This window comes from Triturus cristatus, chromosome 1_2 (genome assembly GCF_964204655.1).
Source record: "Triturus cristatus chromosome 1_2, aTriCri1.1, whole genome shotgun sequence".
Classification (NCBI taxonomy): Eukaryota; Metazoa; Chordata; class Amphibia; order Caudata; family Salamandridae; genus Triturus; species Triturus cristatus.
In genome coordinates this window covers 88605099-88626112 of record NC_140580.1, presented here as the reverse complement: position 1 = coordinate 88626112, position 21014 = coordinate 88605099, and the positions used below count along the sequence as shown (strand labels likewise).

The 21014-nt window shown below is 47.5% G+C and overlaps 1 protein-coding gene across 2 annotated transcripts in view; it reads left to right on the top strand.

Moving 5' to 3' along the window:
- TACC2 (transforming acidic coiled-coil containing protein 2) overlaps positions 1-21014 on the top strand; it is a 392567-nt gene that overhangs the window by 35344 nt on the left and 336209 nt on the right. Inside the window, exons 1-2 of one of the 2 annotated variants that reach the window (XM_085602584.1) lie at positions 7158-7296; positions 14477-14547. The gene's annotated coding sequence lies outside the window, so the exon portion shown is untranslated. Of the gene's footprint in view, positions 1-7157; positions 7297-14476; positions 14548-21014 lie in introns of those variants that run through there. The other variant, XM_085602592.1, reaches the window with a different exon arrangement.

Here is a 21014-nt window from a genome sequence, read left to right as displayed (position 1 = left end):
TGGCATATGCACCGAGGCTCCTTGTGAGCCTCAGGCATGTCTGGTTTCTTTCAAGCCCTACCTGACCAATACACAAAATCCTGTCTGGGGTGGTGCACGCACCTCCCCGGCAGGAAACCCTTTGTCCACACCTCCCAAGCTGGAAGGACTCCCAGCAGCAGGAGGGCAGACTTGTGTCTGTGGTGGCAGCATCCATTTTGTGGAGCTGAGGCTATGTCTGATTTTACCCGGGTTTCAGGTACTGTACATGTCGTGTCCCTCTAGAAGGGTGGAATGCTAACCCCGTCGCCAGAATTGGCGAGGGGTTAGTATTCCAATTCGTATGACACCTTACTCGACATGTTTTGATAAAGCCAAACCAAAGTTAGCATTTAACCGCGAGGTTCATAATGCAGTCCAGGAGTCGATTCACGAGCTGTCCCACGCAGGCTCTCGCTGTCGGCAACTTGATCGAAGCAAACAAGCCTTGGCAAAAGCAATTGTTGTGGGAGATGAAATAAGCTGATGGTTCTGACCAGCAAGGTCAGAGGGATTGCTCCTTTGGAGGGGAGCAAGGGCCAGTCTGGAGCAACCAGACCAGCGGTGTATTTCTTGAAGTTCGTCGCCAAGATGGCTACTAGCCAGCGGGCCAGCAACCGGTTAGGCGCGCCGAGTGGCAAAATGCAGAAGGGCCCCACGCAGATCGTGGAGATGCTGGAGGGCTCACCTTTGGTGCAGATGCTGCTCGAGGGTTGGGCTTCTCAGATCCCAAAGCACAACTTGGAGGGAGCCTCGGTTGTTGCACTTGCAGCTTGTCATGGTCTTTTCAAGATGGCTGGCTCCACGTGTCTCGGTGCCTCCACGGGTCTCCTCTTTTCAGGGACTGTGGATCGGGCGGTGAGAGGTCTGGAGGTCCAGGTCTTGTCAGTCTCTGGGCTCGGGCTCCGGCGGGAGGCGGCGGCAAAGCAGACGTTGATTCGCTGGATGGTGCTTGCGTTAGCAAGGTGGTCACTCCCTGACCACAGGGGAGATTGGCTTCAGTCCTCTGTGCGGCAGAGCGTCGAAGTTCCCGTCTTCTTCTTAGTTTCAAGTTGATTCCAGGATGTCTGAAGTCTTAGGACACAGCTCCTACCTTTAAGCGGATTCTAGGGGCCGGACTACCTGCTAGGTCCCTCCCTAAGGGTGGGACCAGGAAGGGGGGTGGTTACACCCCCAATCCTTTGTCCAGCTCGCCCCAGGCCCGGGACTGGTGTGCCCCAGGACCGGATTGAACTGGCATATGCACCGAGGCTCCTTGTGAGCCTCAGGCATGTCTGGTTTCTTTCAAGCCCTACCTGACCAATACACAAAATCCTGTCTGGGGTGGTGCACGCACCTCCCCTGGCAGGAAACCCTTTGTCCACACCTCCCAAGCTGGAAGGACTCCCAGCAGCAGGAGGGCAGACTTGTGTCTGTGGTGGCAGCATCCATTTTGTGGAGCTGAGGCTATGTCTGATTTTACCCGGGTTTCAGGTACTGTACATGTCGTGTCCCTCTAGAAGGGTGGAATGCTAACCCCGTCGCCAGAATTGGCGAGGGGTTAGTATTCCAATTCGTATGACACCTTACTCGACATGTTTTGATAAAGCCAAACCAAAGTTAGCATTTAACCGCGAGGTTCATAATGCACTTAAGAGTATATGGTATGACAATATCTGGAAACAGTAGAAGGAAGTAGTTCCGACCACTGCAGACAGGCTCAGCTCATGCCAGAGCACCATCTCACATGGAACCAAGCACTTTGCCTTCAGGATTGTTAAGGCCTGCCATAGGAGTGACTTATAGGTTAACATGTGTCCCATTTAAGGTTAGGTATAGGTATACTACACCTAAGTAAGAGGTGGTTACACCAACTTACCCCAGCTGAGTGATCAGCCAGTTGTGTCAAATTTGTTAGGCCAGGCCAGGGGTGGCACAATACATGCTTCAGCCCCTGGTAGGCCTTAGATACACCAATGCCCTGGGTACCTAGTGTACACTGGTACAGGGGCTCACAGGGTGATCCACTTCCAATGGGTTATGCACCTAGGGTACATGGAGTCCATTTTAGAGTGAGAGCAGACAGGCTGAGACCCTGAATGGCAGGATCTCAGGCCTACTAAGTCGAAAAACCAGCTAGACACTAGGCAAAAATTTGGGGGTAACCATAGTCAGATATCCACCTTCCTACATTGTCCATTTTGAGGAGGACTGACTTCCCTTGAAGGGATTCCTTGAAGACTCATTAGGGCATAGAGCCCGGCGGTTAGCTCCAGGAAGTTTATATGGTGTAAACTCTCCGAATAAGACCATGAACCCCCGGTGCTCTGATTCTGAAAACAGGCACCCCAGCCATGAAGGCTTGCATCCGATTCCAGAATGAGGTCCGGTGAAATCCCAAAAATGGCCTTCTCGTTCCATGCATCCAAATTCTCCAGCCACCAGGTGAGTTCCTCCTTGGCCTCTGGGTCCAGGTGAATTTGGTCTCCGTACCAAAGGCCGGAACGCAGGGCACTCCTTTTGAGTCTCTGGAGGGCTCGGTAATGAAGTGGGCCAGGAAGGATGGCTTGGATAGATGATGAGAGGAGGCCCAGAAATCTGGCTAGCTCCCGTAAGGTTAGGAGGTTTGATTTTAAGACGTGGCGTATCTCTTTGCGAATCTTGGATATCTTCTTCCGGGGGAGTAAAAGCATAGACTTCACAGTGTCTACCGTGAAGCCAAGGAATTCTAGAGACCTGGAGGGAGTCATGATGGATTTCTCCCTGTTTATAATAAACCCTGTGCTTTCTATCAAATCCACAGTAGATTTTAAGTCCTTCAGGATTTGGGAGTTGTCTTGAGACATGATGAGAATGTCGTCTAGATAGATTATGAGGCGGACACCCCTTTCCCGAAGGACCGTGGTAATTGCCTTCATAACTTTGGTGAAGCACCACGGGGCTGAAGATAGGCCGAAGGGAAGGGCTTGGAACTGGTATAGATGCTTGTTCCAACCAAATTGAAGAAAAGACTGGGATTCCTCTGCCATAAGAATGGTGAAGTAGGCGTCTTTCAGATCTAATTTGACTAGCCAGTCTTTCTCTAAAAGCATGTCCTTGAGGAGATGGATACCTTCCATCTTGAAATGATTGTAAGTGACATACTTGTTCAATTCCCTTATGATTTATTACAGGTCTCCACCCTTTGTCCTTCTTTTCCACGAGGAAGATATTGCTTACGAAATTCCTGCAAATCCAAGGAACTTCTCGAATTGCACCTTTGGATAACATTGAAGTTACTTCCTCGTCGACAATAGAGTGTTGATCTCGGGTCAAGTTTAATATTAGGGGAGTTGAGGTCTGGGAGGGTTTCTCCGAGAAAAGTCTATTCTGAAACCTTGTACTGTCTCTAAAACCCAAGGGTCGTGTGTAATTTGCTCCCAAACGTGAATGAAAAGTTTTAGGCGACCCCCTACTTTTTGTGTTAAAGAGGAAGAGAGAAGAGAAAGAGTACTCACTTGTTGAATTTGGATTACTGATGCCTCTCGATCTGAAGTTTCTTGAACGGAAGGAACGGCCTCGTTGAGGGAAGAAAGAGGAGTTGTGTTGGTAACCTCGTCCGAAACCTCTTGATCTTGAAAAGGGTCTTTGAAAGAAGCGTCCGGCAGAACGACCCCTTCTGCCGGCCCTTACAAAAACGTTAGGGTTGAAAACTCTGCGCATGTTGGCTTGCGCCTTATCCAGAGCCGTAAAGGTTGCTACATACTTCCCCAGGTCTTTAATCATATCCTCTCCGAATAATAGTCCATTAGGATTAGAGGAGGATTCTTTCTCTGCCATATCGCAGAGTTTAGGGTCAATTTTAGAAAGGACTATTTTCCTCCTCTCAGTATTGAGAGATGCGTTGGCATTACCCAGGAGGATAAGAGCCCTCTGACTCCATCCCCGTAGGAGGTCAATATTAGGTTGAGTGCCTTTGATATAACTCTCCTCAATTAGATCGATCATACGGCCTAAGGGGCCGAGCATGTCAAGCATGCGATCCTGGCAAGTTTTGAGGGAGCGTTCAAAACCTTTCCTAGGGTCTCTGCCCAATTTAAATAAGAATTTAATAAATTCTGGGTCTAGGTTAGGAGTAAGGCAAAATTTGTCTTGGATGACAGGGCGTGGGCATTCTGCCCTAAGAATATTCCTTGCCTCTCTTTCTAATGGGTGTTTGATCCAAGTCTTAATAAATTTGGCTACATGATTTTGGGGCCACCACTGGGAGCATCTAGGGTGTTGTATGTTGTCAGGGGAAAACATTTCCCCGCCGAGGTGATCAAGAATAATTTTTTTTAGATGAGGAGGGAGTTCCTCTTCTGAGAAATCAGGGTCAAAATCATCATCAGTTTGATCCAGATCCAGAATATACTCGTCAAGTGACTCATTAGAGGGTACGTTAGGCAAGAGAGGGGCTGTATTGCCATTAGGATATTGTGAGCCGCTTAGGGCATCCAAGTGAGGTGTGTCGTTATAGGCACGCAGTCTTTTTAGTGCGCTTAGGCCTCCCGTAACATTTGAGGAGCTTAGTCCTCCTTCAGGTTTTGAGGCGCGTGGACCTCCCAATAAAAATGAGGTGCTTTGACCTCCCATACTGCCCTCATTATCTAAGTTGTTGCATTTTTTGGTTCTTTTACCCCCAACTTTAGATGGTTCATTAGACTGCGCTCCGAGGAGTGCGGGGGTCTCTTACCTGCAACAATCTTATCAATAGTCTCCCTCATGCAGGAATGAATCTCTTTATGAATCAGTTGTTTGATAAGCTCTTCCTTGTTAGAGGGAGCGGGTGTAATGGTCTGAGAATCGTCGGAATCTGACATCTTTCCCCTTTTTTTTTTTTTGTCACTTGAATTTGAGTAAACAAGAGGTAATAAAGGCGATTCTTGACAGGGAAAATGTCTAGGTAATTGTAAGGTTGTAGGATGAAGGAGAACCGGTATGAAACCGAAGCTGCCAACTGTCGATAATCAGTTGTTGTGAGCAGTTGCTAGGAGACAGCATTGTGAGGAATGGACGTTTTAGAGAGGAGGGGTCGTTGCTAGCGACTTTCCTCTAATGAGGGATCAACGAGACGAACACGTTGTCTTTCGCCTCTCTTTTTTATTTATTTTTATTTAAACCATGCAGAGAGTAGCGCTGGAGCGGAAGGTACGGTAAAGGAACGGCATGTGGTGGAAGGCGAGGCGAAGGTGTTGCGTGTTCTACAGCTTGAACGTTGCAGCTGCAGCGATCGACTGGGGTCAGAGGGAGTTACGAAGCTACGAGCGTCAAAGAGGTTTGCGAGGTAATGGCAATGAGGCGGGAAGGGGAGGGAGGCAGAGGCGACATGCGACTTGAAAAAACACTCCACGAAGGGGATTGTGACTTAAAAGCACTCTGGAGATTACCTTAATAAAAGGGGGGCATTGTGAAGAGCGTTATTAACGGGTCAAAAGGAAGAAGCTCGAAGGATTGGTGTCGGTAACCACAGCGAAAGTAACGTACAACTTAACATCATAAATAAAACAAAAATGGCAATATCATACTCCATCTTATAGGAAAAGCTAGGCAAGTAATAGCAAATAGATAAGTAAGTAAAAGCAGATAACGAGTTAGGAAAATCTTAGTATAATTAAGCAAAGAAAGGTTAAGAAGGACAGGAGGTATGAGAAAGGCAACTTATCTGACTTGAAGCCGCATTTAAAAGAGGCTTATCCTTGTGCTGCCGTTGCCTAGATACACTAGTTTGTTCTAGAAGTTTTGTTTGTGATGTAACTTTAAAGTGGCTGTACTTGAAGTTGCATTAAAAGATAATGCATAATGGCAGCCTCCGGTCTTGTAATGAAATCAGTGTACCTCCAGAAGGAGGTGAAAAAAAGAGTCCCTCGCTGCCTCCACGTTGCTGTTGGGAATTGAAAGCAGACAACGTAGAGCTGCTGCTGAACGTGTCCCTGTGTCTTACACTGAGACAAGTTTAGCATATTTCTGTGGGTCCCAACTTCTTGGCGGGGGGAGGGCGTCCACCCTGTGAAAATAGCGGGTGGACGCTGTGTACCCTCGACTTGTGCACTGACCTGCGGGTCAGCCTTTATAGGATGAAGGGCACATGCCACCCATGTTGTCACTATAGACAGGGGAACAGTACCGCACACTCGTCGGGCACTATTTGGGTACAGGTATAGCATTCCGCAAAATGCACATACACGATCGAGCCCGTGGTTCAGCTGGAACCACCAGGACACGTGTTGCATGCATGCCTGCGGAGAAGCCCCAGTACAGTCCCCATAAGATGGACAGGTATTATAGCGGCCTAGTCAGAGTACTTCACAGAATGTTTTGTTCTTACAGGGGTCCCGTACAAAACAGCACTTCCTGTAACACGTGTTCCAAGCAGCAGGGACATCCTAAGGATTTTGGGGGCCCTAGTTCAAGCATATTTTGGGGGGCCCTTTTCGGAACAGCTTTGAGTGAGTTTATGATTCAATTTCAGCTCGGTCATGCCCTCTTTGTTCAGGACACTGACAGTGTACAGACACACGCGTCCAAATTCTAAATGTGTTTACATCTAATATTCATGATTAGGGACGTGTGTTTTTAATCTTATAACGCAGCAGCAGCTCACTTATATTACTGCAAATAATCTCTGTGACACCCTACCATTTCTCATATGTGAGATTGTGATCTAAAGAAACTTTTTTATGGATGTTGCATGAAACATAAACACATTTCTCTGCAAAATGTCTGTAATAGGCTGTCAAACATTAACCACATTACAAATAAATGAAAGGAAAACAGAATTTAAAGTAATCTGTTTAAGAATTATTCTAGGTCATCAGGGCAAGACTCTCTGCAGAACAGAGCTGGCTCTGCTGGGGGCCCCCTGAAAGGCCTGGGCCCTGTGCCAGAGCCCACTTTGCCCATGCCTTAAAACGTCTCTGCCAAGCAGTGCACACCCACTGCGGCCCGCTCTGTGCAGTCTGTGCTGTTCAGGTATCTTTGACGCCCTTTGTTGAGTTTTCTGTGTCACAGGGAGGGGCTGTTTCCAGCACACCTGACAATAAACTCTGCCATGTCCTCGCGTGCGCTATTAACCGGAAACACTCCCTAGGAGCTGCTACAGCTGTCAGTAACTCCCTTTTTCCCCAGGTGTTCCTCGGACGTGACTTCATCTCCCGGAACAGTCGAGGAGCCGGACGTGCAGGCGGCAAGATGTCGGCCTTTTCGGAACCTTTGTGAGGGGCCCTGCAGGGACTACCATGGCGAGAACACTCTGAAGAGGCAGCCACTGACTGCAGCAAGGTGAGTGCTATGAGACCTGCCTCAGGGACGGAGTGAGCAAAACTCTGCGCTTCAATGCTTAATGAGCACCAAACCTTTGGTTTCATTTGTATCTTTTTACTGTGGGCAAGTTAGCTTCACTGCCATGGAACAGAACTTAAACGCTCTAAATTAACCACTATCCTGTTTCCCCTCTGGCCCCATATGACCACATATTTCCTACGCTCTGCTTTCTTCTCAGACCATCTCACACCGTCCTTTCAGACTCTATACCACCTCCTCTGGCTAATACTTCCTTCTAAACCTATACCCTCTCTATACCCCTCTAACCCCATGCATTCTTCTCTGACTCCATATCATCCCTTCTAACGCCATACCTTCTGAAGCAATGCACAGTGTCACAATATCCCCCGCCCCCCAGCCTCATATTCCACTCTGGTACCCTACCCTTCACATGCCGCCTTACCTGCTCACCTAGGGGCAGATTTATGAGCCCCTTGCGCCTCATTTACGCCGCCGTTGCGTCACTTTTGTGACGCAGCGGCGGCGCAAATCCTGCGCCATTCTGCGGGGTATTTACAACGTGACGCATCTGGGAAATGCGTCACATTGTAAAGCCCTGCGCCAGCAGTAGGCGTACCTGTGCAGGGGGGGGCGTTCCGGCGCAGGAACGCCTCCTAAAAGTGGCTGAGTGAAATCTACAAGATTTCACTCAGTCACTTTTGAGCCCATGCTGTGTCAAAACCCTCCGCCTGCTTGAAGCAGGCGTAAGGATTGACGCAGCATTGTAATGATAGGGCACCCCTAAACATTGCTGGAGCTGCGTCGCGCTTGCGACGCAACTCCAGCAATGCGCCGCCCTTCTGCCATCAGATGCGTCACGCATCTGTTTATCCTTGCGCCACGATGCGCTGCATTGTAAATGCGGCGCATCTATTGTGGCGCAAGGGTTTACTTTCGTGACGCATCTTTTCTGGCGCATCCCTGCTGATTTGCAGGGATGCGCCAGGAAACATAAATCTGCCCCCTAGTACCTTACGCTCTGATTTAGTTTATTTCTCTCCAACCCGATAACCTATCTTCATACGGCACCAATCACCTGACCTGGCACACTGTCCCCCAACCCTGTCCCCACAGGTATCTTTGCATTTCTTTGGATCCAGGCCTCTTAGGGGCACACTTACCATGCAAAGGCCTGCACGTAGAAAAGGAAGTCAGCCAGCCAAACCCGAGAATTATCTTAACAGCTAATGCTCAGAAAGAGACAATTTAACGGGGCACCTAGAAAAAATTCCACAAATGAAAAAATCGGGTGACACGTCTTCCTTTCCCTGCCCTGAGTAGAATTCTAAGAGGCCTGGCTAGACGCAGTCTGGAGGAGGAAGAAGTCTGGTCTGTCATACTTCCTGGAGACTTGTGGAACTAGGATCCTATTGGCCGGTGCTCCCAGATGTCTCAGCCCGGCCTGCTGGTGTCCAAGGATGCCTGGTGGATTCAGGAACCAGTCTGCTGGTGCTCCCAGGAACCTGAGTCCAGTCAGTGGTCCAATGCCATATATCACTTTTGGGTGGTATCATTTAGTGCTGTCCAATATCGGACAGTTCTATACTGTATCACACAGTGATCAGTATTGTACAATACTGACAAATCACACATTGCTATCAGTATCACACACAGCTATGCATCATTGCACAGCACTATTCCGAATCACCACTTCCGCCTAGTACCACTGAGTGCTATATTATATAACCCAGGACCATTTAATATCACACACTATTCAAAAGCAGACAGTGCTATCAAATATAACAGTGTTGCACAATATTGCACAAAGTTATCCAATGTAAGATATTGCCATCCAGTGTAACACAGTGATCTCCCTTTGCAATATCAAACTGTACTGTCGAGTAGCTGCAGCACCTTGTGTTGTACAACATCGCGCACTGCTGTTCAATATTGTGCAGTGCAATTTAATATCAGAATTACTAGCCAATACCACACTGTGCTAGTCAGCATAACAGTGCTATTGAATATCACACGCCGCTGTTCAGCATCACAGAGCGGTGCGCTATATCAGAGTGCCATACCATTTCACAGATTGGTGCCTAATATTGCCCAGGGTAATATGGCAGCCAGTGTTTACCCTGTGAGAGCAGAAGGGGGTGTGGGCCCTCGACAGCCTGCTCTTGTGTTCACACGGACTGTGGTGCGTGATGCTGTTCTCCATGCACGGGTGCGAGTGCCCCGGAGGTTTGAGTGTCCACTCTTCATGCGTATGTGTTTACTCTGCCAGTGTGAGGTGGTGCTTGTCTTGCTTGTGTTGATGATGGTCTCACCCTACCTTTGTGTGGGGGTGAGGGGGTTTGTTCTGCTTGTGTTGGGTGGTATTGTGGGCTGGTGGTGCCGTCCCATGTATGTTTGCACTGCGCCTGCGAGCGAGGCAGCGTTCAGTACAAGTGCGTGTGTTGTTTGCGTCACAGCGCTCACCCTCCATGTATGTTATAGTGTGTCAGCTGCCTTGATGTCCCATACTTTCCACATTGTATTCCATCTTTGCATGTACTAGAGCGAGAGCATGTTGAAGACAGATGCAGTGGAAAGCTGCAGGCGGGATTTAAGGACAGTGATAGCTGGGGGTGAGGCGGGCGGATGAGAAACAAAACAGTGGAATTCATAGAGACTTCTGACCCAGATTAAGAACTTGTTCACTTGACTCTCTGGTCCTTTTAGGGATAAAGCAGCAGATATCAGGGATGGCTGGTGTATGGGGGTGCAGTGCGGTTAGCCAGTGGCTCTGGACGATACGCCCCAGAGGTGGGCTTCGAAGCCTGTCCTGAACGCTGGATGGCAAGTAGTGTGTATGTAGTCTATCTTTCACTCTGGGGACCTGTTAGACAGTTGCAGATGACAGGATGCATGTTTGTGGGGTGACCAGTCACGTAGGATCCAGTGCTGCAGTCCTGGCCTTTTCCATTAGGGTCCAGTCCATTCTGGTAATGTATGCAATTGGTTGCATTGATGCGAAGCAAGACTACAACTCCCACAGTGCATGACATTGTGAAATCTAAGGGTGGACTGGACCATTGGCCTCCAACGCCATTTCTATAACATGCCCGCTCCCCCCACAGACAGCAGGGAACCTGAGAAGAGGGCTGGAGTGTAAATCTCTCCAAATATCTCTGTAGCTCCCTTAGTTTCTGGCAGCAGAGGATGCCTTCGGGCGAGCATCCCCTCACTGCCAGAAGGAGGCCAGCATAGAGAACTTGTTGAATGGTGGGGTGTCCTTTCAGCAGCTCTCTGCCCCATCAACAGAGGCGCCTGTCCCAAAGAGACTGTGAGGAGACGCCTGGACAGGCAGGTGTCTCTGAGGGCCGGTGAGGTGTGAGCAGAGTAAGTCACAAGATGGAGGCGTGCAGAACGGCAGGGGTGTCATTAGTGACATGTCAGGCGTGTTCTCTTCAGAAGGGCAGGGCGGCATGGCGTGGTAAGCAGCACATAAGGCGAGCGCCTTGAAAGACTCTCTGTCTGTGTGCAATGCTGTGCCTGTGTCTGTGTGCACACTTCCTGCCTTCGTGAGAATCTGCTTCCCCCACACTTATGAGCATGTGTCTGAAACTGCGGGTGTGACTGTGTGGGGCCTTAGAGTCAGCTTTTGTGTGTCATTCTGTGTACGTCACCTGTGTAGACTGTATGCGTTGTGAGTTTATTTGCCCTTGTGAAGCTCTCTGCCTTCTTGGCACCATGTGTGTACGAAAGAGAGAGGTGTGTGTAAGACACTTGTTCATGACAGTACATGGACGTGAAACTGTGAGGAGAGATATGTTCTGCCTGTGAGAGACTTTGAATGTGTGTCTCTTTGTGTCTGGTTTCCAGAGGCGTGGTCTTCTGTGGCTGCCCGGCATTGGAATACTTCACTCCTCGCGTTCTCTTTCTTACATTACAGTTGTGTGGCTCCTGTCTGCAAGGAGCTAGATTCATATGTGTTACCGCAGTATTCACAGGAGATTGGCAGTGCCACTGCCAGGCAGAGCGGTGCCAGTTCCAATGCAGAGGGTGGATAACTAAGGCGAGAGGACAGACCGCTGAGAGACTCTATAGGGATACTTCAGAGCCCCACTGACACACACGGGCGCAGGAGCCCAGGAATGAAGATAAACAGTGCAGGCTCTCGTGTCTGAAGGAGATGATGAGAAGATGTGATGTTCATTAGCGCAAAGGCTGCTGGGAAGAAGCAGCAGGAAGCACAGCTCTATATTACTGAATATGAGGAAGGGACTGTCCATGTTTATGCTTAAACAGGCCCAAGGGGTATACGAAGCAGCAAAGGCAACTCATTTGCAAATTCACTTTACTTTTATAAAACTTTGTAAGCTTTGCAAAGTGTACAGATTGCACATTTTTGTTGTGTTTGAAAAGTCTTTTTTTCCAAATGAAAAATGGGTCAGCTTTCCCTTTCAGATATCCCTTTGTGATAGAAACTTGCTGCTGCTGTTCAGGGCTGCATGTGGCCTCTGGGCTGACCACCCTTTTCCAGGCAATTACAAACACGATTTCCTGATCTTTAGTGTTATCACCTAATGCATTCTGGGAGATGTAGTCTTGCACTGTTTCCATTGAACCAATTAGATTGACACACCAGCGAAAAATGATGTGTAGGTGAAAAGCTCAGGGCTGGAGATAGTAGCTGTGAAGACCTAGAGTGGGGTGGTCACCATTCGTTTGAGTCAGAGATTCTCTGTTAACACTTACATCCCTCAGAGGATTTTCGGCATCACGTATTCAGCGGAATATTTTGTATTCGAGTTTACAGCCTTGCCCTAATTCACTAGTGCAGTATTCACGTCTCCAGATTCCCACTTTTGTGATTCTTCCGGTAGTTTGACGATACATGGTATAGAATATTTCACAGAATATTGCCCCTGAGGAAGGGACCTGTGAGTCCCGAAATGCATTGGGCCTCTTGACAGCGATGCATCGTTCTAAATGGAAATTGTAATGCAAAACAAAAATTGTATAGAAAATTATTTATTGTACAGAGAATGTTTTTTCTGATGTAAGAAATCAAGGATTCACTCTGTTAATGCAACTTTTAGTGTTGAATTGTTGCATAGAAGGATGCAAATATATAGAAATATACTATGATTTATGATTTATCGATTAATAATAACTTCTTGAAAAGAGAAAATGTTGGCTTAGTTTGGTTTTGAATGTAGATAATAAGTATGTTTATTATTGAACAGGTTGTTCTATAGGAACAGTGCACACTATAATCAGGGTTTCACCTTGAAGGATTTTGAGTTTCATTAATGTGTGATGTCAACACACTATAATAGTGTAGCACCCTTTGATTACAATTTACACTTATTTTAACTTTGAGTAGCTAAGAGTGCACCTCCATTCCCTTATACAGTGGTCACCATAGTCCCATAGCGAAGACTACCACATCTTGGCTTCTGTCCCCTGCTTGATGCTTCACGCCTTCCCCCACCCATCAGCTGCCTTTGACCTGATGCTGATGTTCAGCCATAGCAGCAGACAGCAAACCATTTCCAGCCACAGTATACTGTGTCCTTCAGGGACAGGACGTTACCCGACAGAAAAGTGAGAATCTTTGCCAAGGTTCAAGTTTTCCGACTTTGTCTGGTGTGGTGGGTGAAGTCATTCACTCTGCCCATCCATACATAATGTCAGATTGATGAGTTTGTAGATCTGTTGGGAGCTTTTCTTAGGGAACTTCCAAAGGAACAGGAGATGGATATTAATCTGGTAATTGCAAACATTGTTGAATGGTTGGTTTCTTGAGTAGCAGGAGACTCGGGCTTGTTTTTAGTGTTGATTTGAAGATTCTGGAGGACGGTTGCATTAACTGGAGCGAGAATGTGGGTGAGTGCCTCAGTGGTGGGAGAGTTAATGGACAACGGAGGTGTGGTCCTCACCGAAGTATGTTTGCAAGAAACCCAGGACACACATAATGTGTGTCAGTGCAATACATTCAATATCTGCAATTTGGGAGGTGTATCTAATTTGTTTTAAAGATGAATGTTGTTGATTTTCTTCAATACATAATTTGTTGATTACAGTGGGTATTGTAGAGCCTCATTGTAGACTGGCTCATGTGACTGGTAGAGATTTCTTCTGTGATGGCTGCATCTGCAAAGATAATTTGGTAATAGTGTGTTGTGCTGACAGTAATGTGTTCCATCTTGCGGAGTAGTGTGTTTTCAGTAGCCTGCAATACTTGTCTGTTTGAAAGCTGTCCAGAGCGTCTCCTATATGCACCTACAGTTTCTGCGTTGATTCACTCTTGAGCTCACCAGGGCGTGAATGATTTGTGATTGATACTTACCTTCTGTTCTACATGCTTATTAACGTTTGCCTTGAGGACATGCGGCTTATTAAAGAAGGTTGTTAGAGCGTCAACATCTATAGTGGTTAGTGCAGTGGCAGCCAGGGTGGTGGCCTTCTGGACAAGGCAATCGAAAGGAGCTTCTCGAATGAACAGGAGAAATGCTTGGTTGGTTTGGTTGCCTGGTGCACATGAGTTTACCACAGTGCATTGTGGCGGGGGCGGCAGTGCTAGTCCCAAGTGGTATAGTGGCATGGTTGAGAGATATTTATGATCAGGTCCACAGCACTGCCTTCAGTGTGAATGGGGTCTGTGGTGTGCTAGGTGGGGACCAATGTTTTGAGATGCTGGATTAGGGCTACCTTCACATCATGGCAAAGACTTTTGAGAGTCAGAGGAAGATGTTGTTTGCCGGAGTATGGGAGATGATGGTCAAAAAATCGATGACATCATGGATGGAGAATTCCTTTGGTCATTGAGGGGCTTATTTGCAAGCCCCTTGCACCGCCGGTGCGTCACACACTGGCGGCGCAACCTGCTGCCCCATATTTACAAGGACACGTAAAGCTACCCTGTGCGGCTTTTCCTGTCCTTGTAAATATGGCCCCTTTACACGCAACACTTTGCATAAAAGGGGCATGTCATGGGTGTTGCTGTGGGTGTTCACAACCAACACCCATGGCTTCTGCAGCATTTCCAGAATTACGAGAAATCATAAACCTGGAAATGTGTCCTGAACCTGGGTCCACTGAGTAACAGGTACCAACATGTTACAAATCCGATTCAGAAACTGTTTATGTTAATCGGTTTATATTGTCTTCATTAACAATGCTACCACGATCTAACCATGTCTTCCAGCTTCCTTCCTGCACTGAGTGAGGCTGACCAGAAGAAGGATGGGATCCGAAGCCAGCAAGCCAGACACGAAGGTACAGTGTGGGCATGTGTGGGACGGGTATAGTATGTGGTGGGGCCAGGGTAGTGTAGGGTTGGTGGGTGCGGCGTGGATGAAGTTTGAGCTGGTGATGTGGAATTTAGAGAGTTTAAGAGACTGGTGTAGGCCGGACGTAGCATAGACATATGTGGTAGCCTCGGTATGGGTGGATGTGAGTATGTGGGTGTGAGTAAGTGGGTGTGGCTCATGTAGAGTGTGGCAGATGGACAGAGGCTCAGGTACAGTGAGAGTGAGAGTGAGTGTGGACTTCTCACGGCCAGTGTGGTCTGCCAAGGAAGCAGTGAATAAGCTACACAGTTGGCAGAGTATGTCAAATGTCAAGCTTGCTCCCAAACAGTTACCAGGACTGGGGCAGAGTCAGTCACATGACAGATCAGTGCCTCTGAAATGCAGATAAGACTGGTGTAAAGTAATTCACAGGCAAGACTCCCATAGGCTGGTGCCTGGAAAAGGTACGCACAGCTGACAAAGTGTTAAAAGATCTGCCAGGATGAAGCCAATGGAACTGGGACGAAGTTGGCTGCATGGTCGGATAATCCTGACATGACTAGATAATACTAATCAAAAACCAAAGGAAATGATGGACGGAGTGTTGAACATTGCAAGCACTCACCTCCAGTCAACTGATCTGGGTTTAATCCATTACCGTTCTTTAGCCCACTCTGCCACCCCAGTTCAGACATGGCCATATGCAAATCAGTCTGACCCTGTGCCTCATGGGAACAGTCCAGCCCGAACTGCCAAGCCATGTCTTCCCTGGACCGGAAACAAGCTTCCTAGGACCGGTTTCTGGCATTTCAGCCGTCTTCAGCCAGGCTTGCTTGAATCCAGTGGCAAAGTGAGCAAGGGACTCACGTCTGAGCATACCCTGCCAACTTATTGCAAACAAAGCAAAAACCAAAGGAAATGATGGACGGAGTGTTGAACATTGCAAGCACTCACCCCCAGTCAACTGATCTGGGTTTAATCCATCACTGTGCTTTAGCCCACTCTGCCACCCCAGTTCAGACATGGCCATATGCAAATCAGTCTGACCATGTGCCTCATGGGAACAGTCCAGCCCGAACTGCCAAGCCATGTCTTCCCTGGACCGGAAACAAGCTTCCTAGGACCGGTTTCTGGCATTTCAGCCGTCTTCAGCCAGGCTTGCTTGAATCCAGTGGCAAAGTGAGCAAGGGACTCACGTCTGAGCATACCCTGCCAACTTATGGCAAACAAAGCAAAAACCAAAGGAAATGATGGACGGAGTGTTGAACATTGCAAGCACTCACCCCCAGTCAACTGATCTGGGTTTAATCCATCACCGTTCTTTAGCCCACTCTGCCACCCCAGTTCAGACATGGCCATATGCAAATCAGTCTGACCCTGTGCCTCATGGGAACAGTCCAGCCCGAACTGCTAAGCCATGTCTTCCCTGGACCGGAAACAAGCTTCCTAGGACCGGTTTCTGGCATTTCAGCCGTCTTCAGCCAGGTTTGCTTGAATCCAGTGGCAAAGTGAGCAAGGGACTCACGTCTGAGCATACCCTGCCAACTTATGGCAAACAAAGCAAAAACCAAAGGAAATGATGGACGGAGTGTTGAACATTGCAAGCACTCACCCCCAGTCAACTGATCTGGGTTTAATCCATAACCGTTCTTTAGCCCACTCTGCCACCCCAGTTCAGACATGGCCATATGCAAATCAGTCTGACCCTGTGCCTCATGGGAACACTGGATTCAAGCAAGCCTGGCTGAAGACGGCTGAAATGCCAGAAACCGGTTCCAGGATGCTTATTTCCGGTCCGGTACAGGGAAGACATGGCTTGGCAGTTCGTGCTGGACTGTTCCCATGAGGCACAGGGTCAGAATGATTTGTATATGGCCATGTCTGAACTGGGGTGGTGGAGTGAGCTAAAGAATGATGATGGATTAAACCCAGATCAGTTGACTGGGGGTGAGTGCTTGCAATGTTCAACACTACATCCATCATCCCCTTTGGTTTTGCTTTGTTCGCCCTAAGTTGGCAGGGTATGCCCAGACGTGGGTCCCTTGCTCACTTTGCCACTGGATTCGAGCTAGCCTGCCGGTCCCAAGATGCTTGTTTCTGGTCCAGGGAAGACATGGCTTGGCAGTTCGTGCTGGACTTTTCCCATGAGGCACAGGGTCAGACTGATTTGCATATGGCCATGTCTGAACTGGGGTGGTGGAGTGAGCTAAAGAATGATGATGGATTAAACCCAGATCAGTTGACTGGGGGTGAGTGCTTGCAATGTTCAACACTCCGTCCATCATTTCCTTTGGTTTTTGCTTAGATAATACTAATCGACAACGGATTGCTCTCTGATGAGCAGGCCTACAAGGATGTCTATACTTTCCCTGTGGGCCAAACCCGTGCCTTACGCCTCTTGAATTTAAAGATTTCCCTGCACACACATTGGAATATAGCATTTGAATGACCCTAATGCTGTGGGTCTGCACATGTTTATAGTACATGCCATACATGACAAAGGGCTGTGGTATTACCTTCAGTTGCTATAGGACTTTGAAATTCTTGGTGAAGGTTATTTGTGCTCAGCTGTGTTTAAATTATGTTATGCTATGGTATTTTGCATTTTACAATGCGCTGTGTCGCTGGAAGTCTTCCTGGCACAAATACTGAGATGTGCGCACCATAACACAAAGAATGGCTATGCTGTGACAGAAAATAGTATTTAGTAATTTTTTAAGGGGCATGCAATGGTTTCCCTGCTATAAAGGAAACCGCAGTGCTACTGGCTTGCTATGTACCTGCATGCTCCGATCTATGGTTTTCCTTCTGTCCCTGAAACATGAAAAGAAAGAGAATTTATAAGGAATGGGTTCTTCCCTTTTAATGACTGCTTACAGTGCCATTCCGGGAACAAGTCGCCCTCTGCAGAGGTAAGAGATGCAATTTTAGGACTGAAATACCATGAAGCTTTCACATTCTGACATTTCTCTTTAATGGGAAGTGATTTAAGAATGTCGGTGTTTGAGAAAACCATAGAATTATACCTATAGGAGAACACAATTTGTAAAGAAGTTATATTTAACGTAATTCCCAGTATTTTGAGCATCATAGAAGAGATAGATTATCCTGATGAAGTCTTTCAGGCAGAATTGCTGCCGAAACAACACTTTTGCCCTTTTTGTGCACTCAATATGAATTCTCAGCATTCATAATTTATTTGATGAACTTTCTCTGTACAATTCTTATTCCAAGGCATGTACTTTTGGAATGGCTATACACTTCCTTGTATCATATGTTTGTGAGTGACATTGAATGCATGAATGTACATAGAGTGTGATGGCTAATGAGGTGGATAATGATGAATATATACCCGTTAAAATATATGTACTAGAAACGGCGATGTTGATTTTAAGAAAGATAGATTTGTCTCTCTAGAAAAGTTTCTCGTGTAGATTTTGAAGATGTGTTTCTTCATTCATTCACATATGAAAATGAAACAAAAGAAATTACTTTTTAATAATAGGCAACCAACAGCATTAAATTAAGATAACGGAGAAAGAAGACATTGCACATGTTTAAATTTGAGATTAGTATTATTGGTAAACTATAGTTTTCTTTTTTGGACATATGACCATAACCTCATACTGGAGTTCTGCTGGACCAATCTGCTACTCTAGGTTTTCTAATTGTGAGTGCGTTCAGCGGCAGAGCAGCCAGGCTCTCCTCTGGGTACTCCTGCTGAAATTTCAGCATCAAAAAGGACACACCCACCCCCAGAACACAGAACTAGGAGCAGATAAGCGAGGTCCAGCCAGAGGGGAAATGACCTATTCAACTTAATGCAAAGATCATACATGCTGCTCCATTTTACAGCAAATGGAAGATGGCAAGAAACACATTCCGGAAGTCCAGGCCATTCGGAATGAGCATAATCATTCCGTCGTATCACAAGGCAGGGTGGGTTGGACCTAATTCAAAACAGCAAGAAAGCATTTGAAATGCTGAGATTTGCTCATGGCTGGTCCTTTTCTAGAGTGGGCAGAAAAACAATGGAGCGGAATGTGCCTACGTAATTACCAAGGAGTGAGATTAATTCAAGTATTCCTCCCATCCCTTCTTGTTGTTGTCTAAGTGGACTTAATAGGGGTAAGCTTATATTCGGGAGCTGGAGAAACAGAAAGTGGATTATGGTCACAGTGGTTGATTGCAGACAATATCAGAAAGGTATCTTTGAAAATGTCCAGGTACATCACTATGGAAACTCCAATGGCTGTGGCACCATGGGCTATTGATGTCCAGATGTCTTGCACTGGCCATGAGGATCTGCACCTTTGATGCTATCCATTTATTCAACGCCAGCCGAAGGCAGGTAAGTAGTTTGTAAAGACCTCATGCGAGCTAGAAAATGGTGGGGAGCGAGAACAAAAGCTGAATACCACCCACAGAATTACAGCACGGCCCACAGCAGGAGCGAATGAGCTGGAGCCCTGGAAGGAGGTAGGCCTGAAGGAAGTGGAGAGGGCGGAGCTTCTGGGCCTCGGCAGTTTACCACAGCAACATTCAGGAGCTCAGAAAGGAAGTAAATACACAGCACGGTGACTGGACGTATACACACAGCACGGGTACTGGAAGTATATACACAGCACAGTGACCGGAAGTATATACACAGCACAGTGACCTCTCTAGCGGAAGAAAACCTGTGCCCCACTGTGGGCTCCTAACTCTGCCGATGAGAAGGATGTCATAGTTGATGCTAAAGACACACAATTGATGGACGGAATGCAGACCAAATCAAAACATTCACCCCCAGTCAAGAGATCTGGGTTAAATCCATCATTCTTTTGCTCACCATGCCACCCCAGTTTAGACATAGCCATATGCAAATCAGTCTTGACCCTGTGCCTCATGGGAACAGTCCAGCCCGAATTGCCAAGCCAGGTCCTCCCTGGACCGGACACAAGCATCCTAGGACCTGTTTCCGGTTCCACCTCTCTTCAGCCAGGATAGCTTGATTCCAGTAGCACAGTGAGCCCGGGACCCACGTCTGGGCATGCCCAGCGCGCTAAGGGTGAGGATAGTTGATGCTGTCAAAAGTTGAATGTTGTTCTAGAAAAATCCCTCCCTGCCCTAAACTGTCCAAGACGGGAGCAGGAGGGTTTCCGCCCCACATGGGACAGAAGCAGCTGGGAGCGGTCCAACAGGTTCCTCTCTCCATACACCTGTGTCTCTGTTGAATAACCACCACTCCCAGACATGTTGTCATGTGGGAGTAACTAAAGAGCAGGTGTGCAGGACTCGGCTCTGGTGGGCACGTTTGCAGCTTCTCTGGGAGGGGGGAACACAGCAGTTCTGGTCCAGTGCTCGCTGCTGTACTAATTCAGCTTCATGGCACTGTAAATACTGAATTTGGTCTTATTCAGCCACCGGGTGCTAATTTTATCTCCTTTGGAAAAATGAAATACAAAGTCAAACCTCCTGGGCGAGAACTATGGCTTAAAATGTACATACAGACCAGTGCAGCACAGGCATTGACTGACCAACAAATCACACCAGCAAATAAGGTATCATGAACGGCTATATTGATAAAACAGAATAGAATATGTGATTTCGAAATCCCAGCAAAAAATGACAGGTTTCCTGTCTGGTCTTATGCAATGCTATTGCCGTCCTGTTAGCGCCAGCACAGTGTTATTGTTGTGTCCTGTGAGTGGTCGAATCAACCTGGGATTGCTTGTTTACCCCCGGTGTCCTGGGCACACTGTGCTGCTGGACAACAAACTGAATTACCAGGTAATCCCCTTTAACACCTGACTCCTGGGAGAGTGATGCAGAGCCGCCCAAGGCTTACTCAAGGAGTGGGGGGGGGGGGCTCAGATACAACGAAACACAGAAATATCATCAAATGAGCGAACACTTCAGCCGTGCTTTACTTTGTTAAACAGAAGGTAATACACATATTACACAAACACTATCCAAAAAATAAGGCTATACATAGAAACACAGAACTAGCACCCTCCTCACCTGACATCAGACCCCAAACATTGCTGTAGCGCCTCTGTGCTAGGTGATATAGTGCCAATATTGGCAAACACCCCACCCACACAACAACAGAGCATGCATGCTGAATAAATAAAAACACAACACAACTTTTGTTTGGAAAAATATTGCTGCAGGTTTAGTCCATACAAAAATATGCAATATGGTGGGTTATCTTGCAGGTGATCCAAGGGCATGCTGCCCCCGCTGGACGAGGTCAACATGGTGTCCCGCCCAGGGGATAGGGGCACACTCACCGTGCTATCTTTTCAGCTCCCGGACCCAGCCAAAGGACACAGCCAAACGGCGTCAAGGGCAGCGAAATGAATTCGGACGGCGTGCCTGGCGAAACAGAGGATGCCAGTATGGCCGGGGGGGCATATATACCCTCCCCAGTTCCTTGTCGTGCAGGAAGTGATGCGCCTAGCGCGCCAC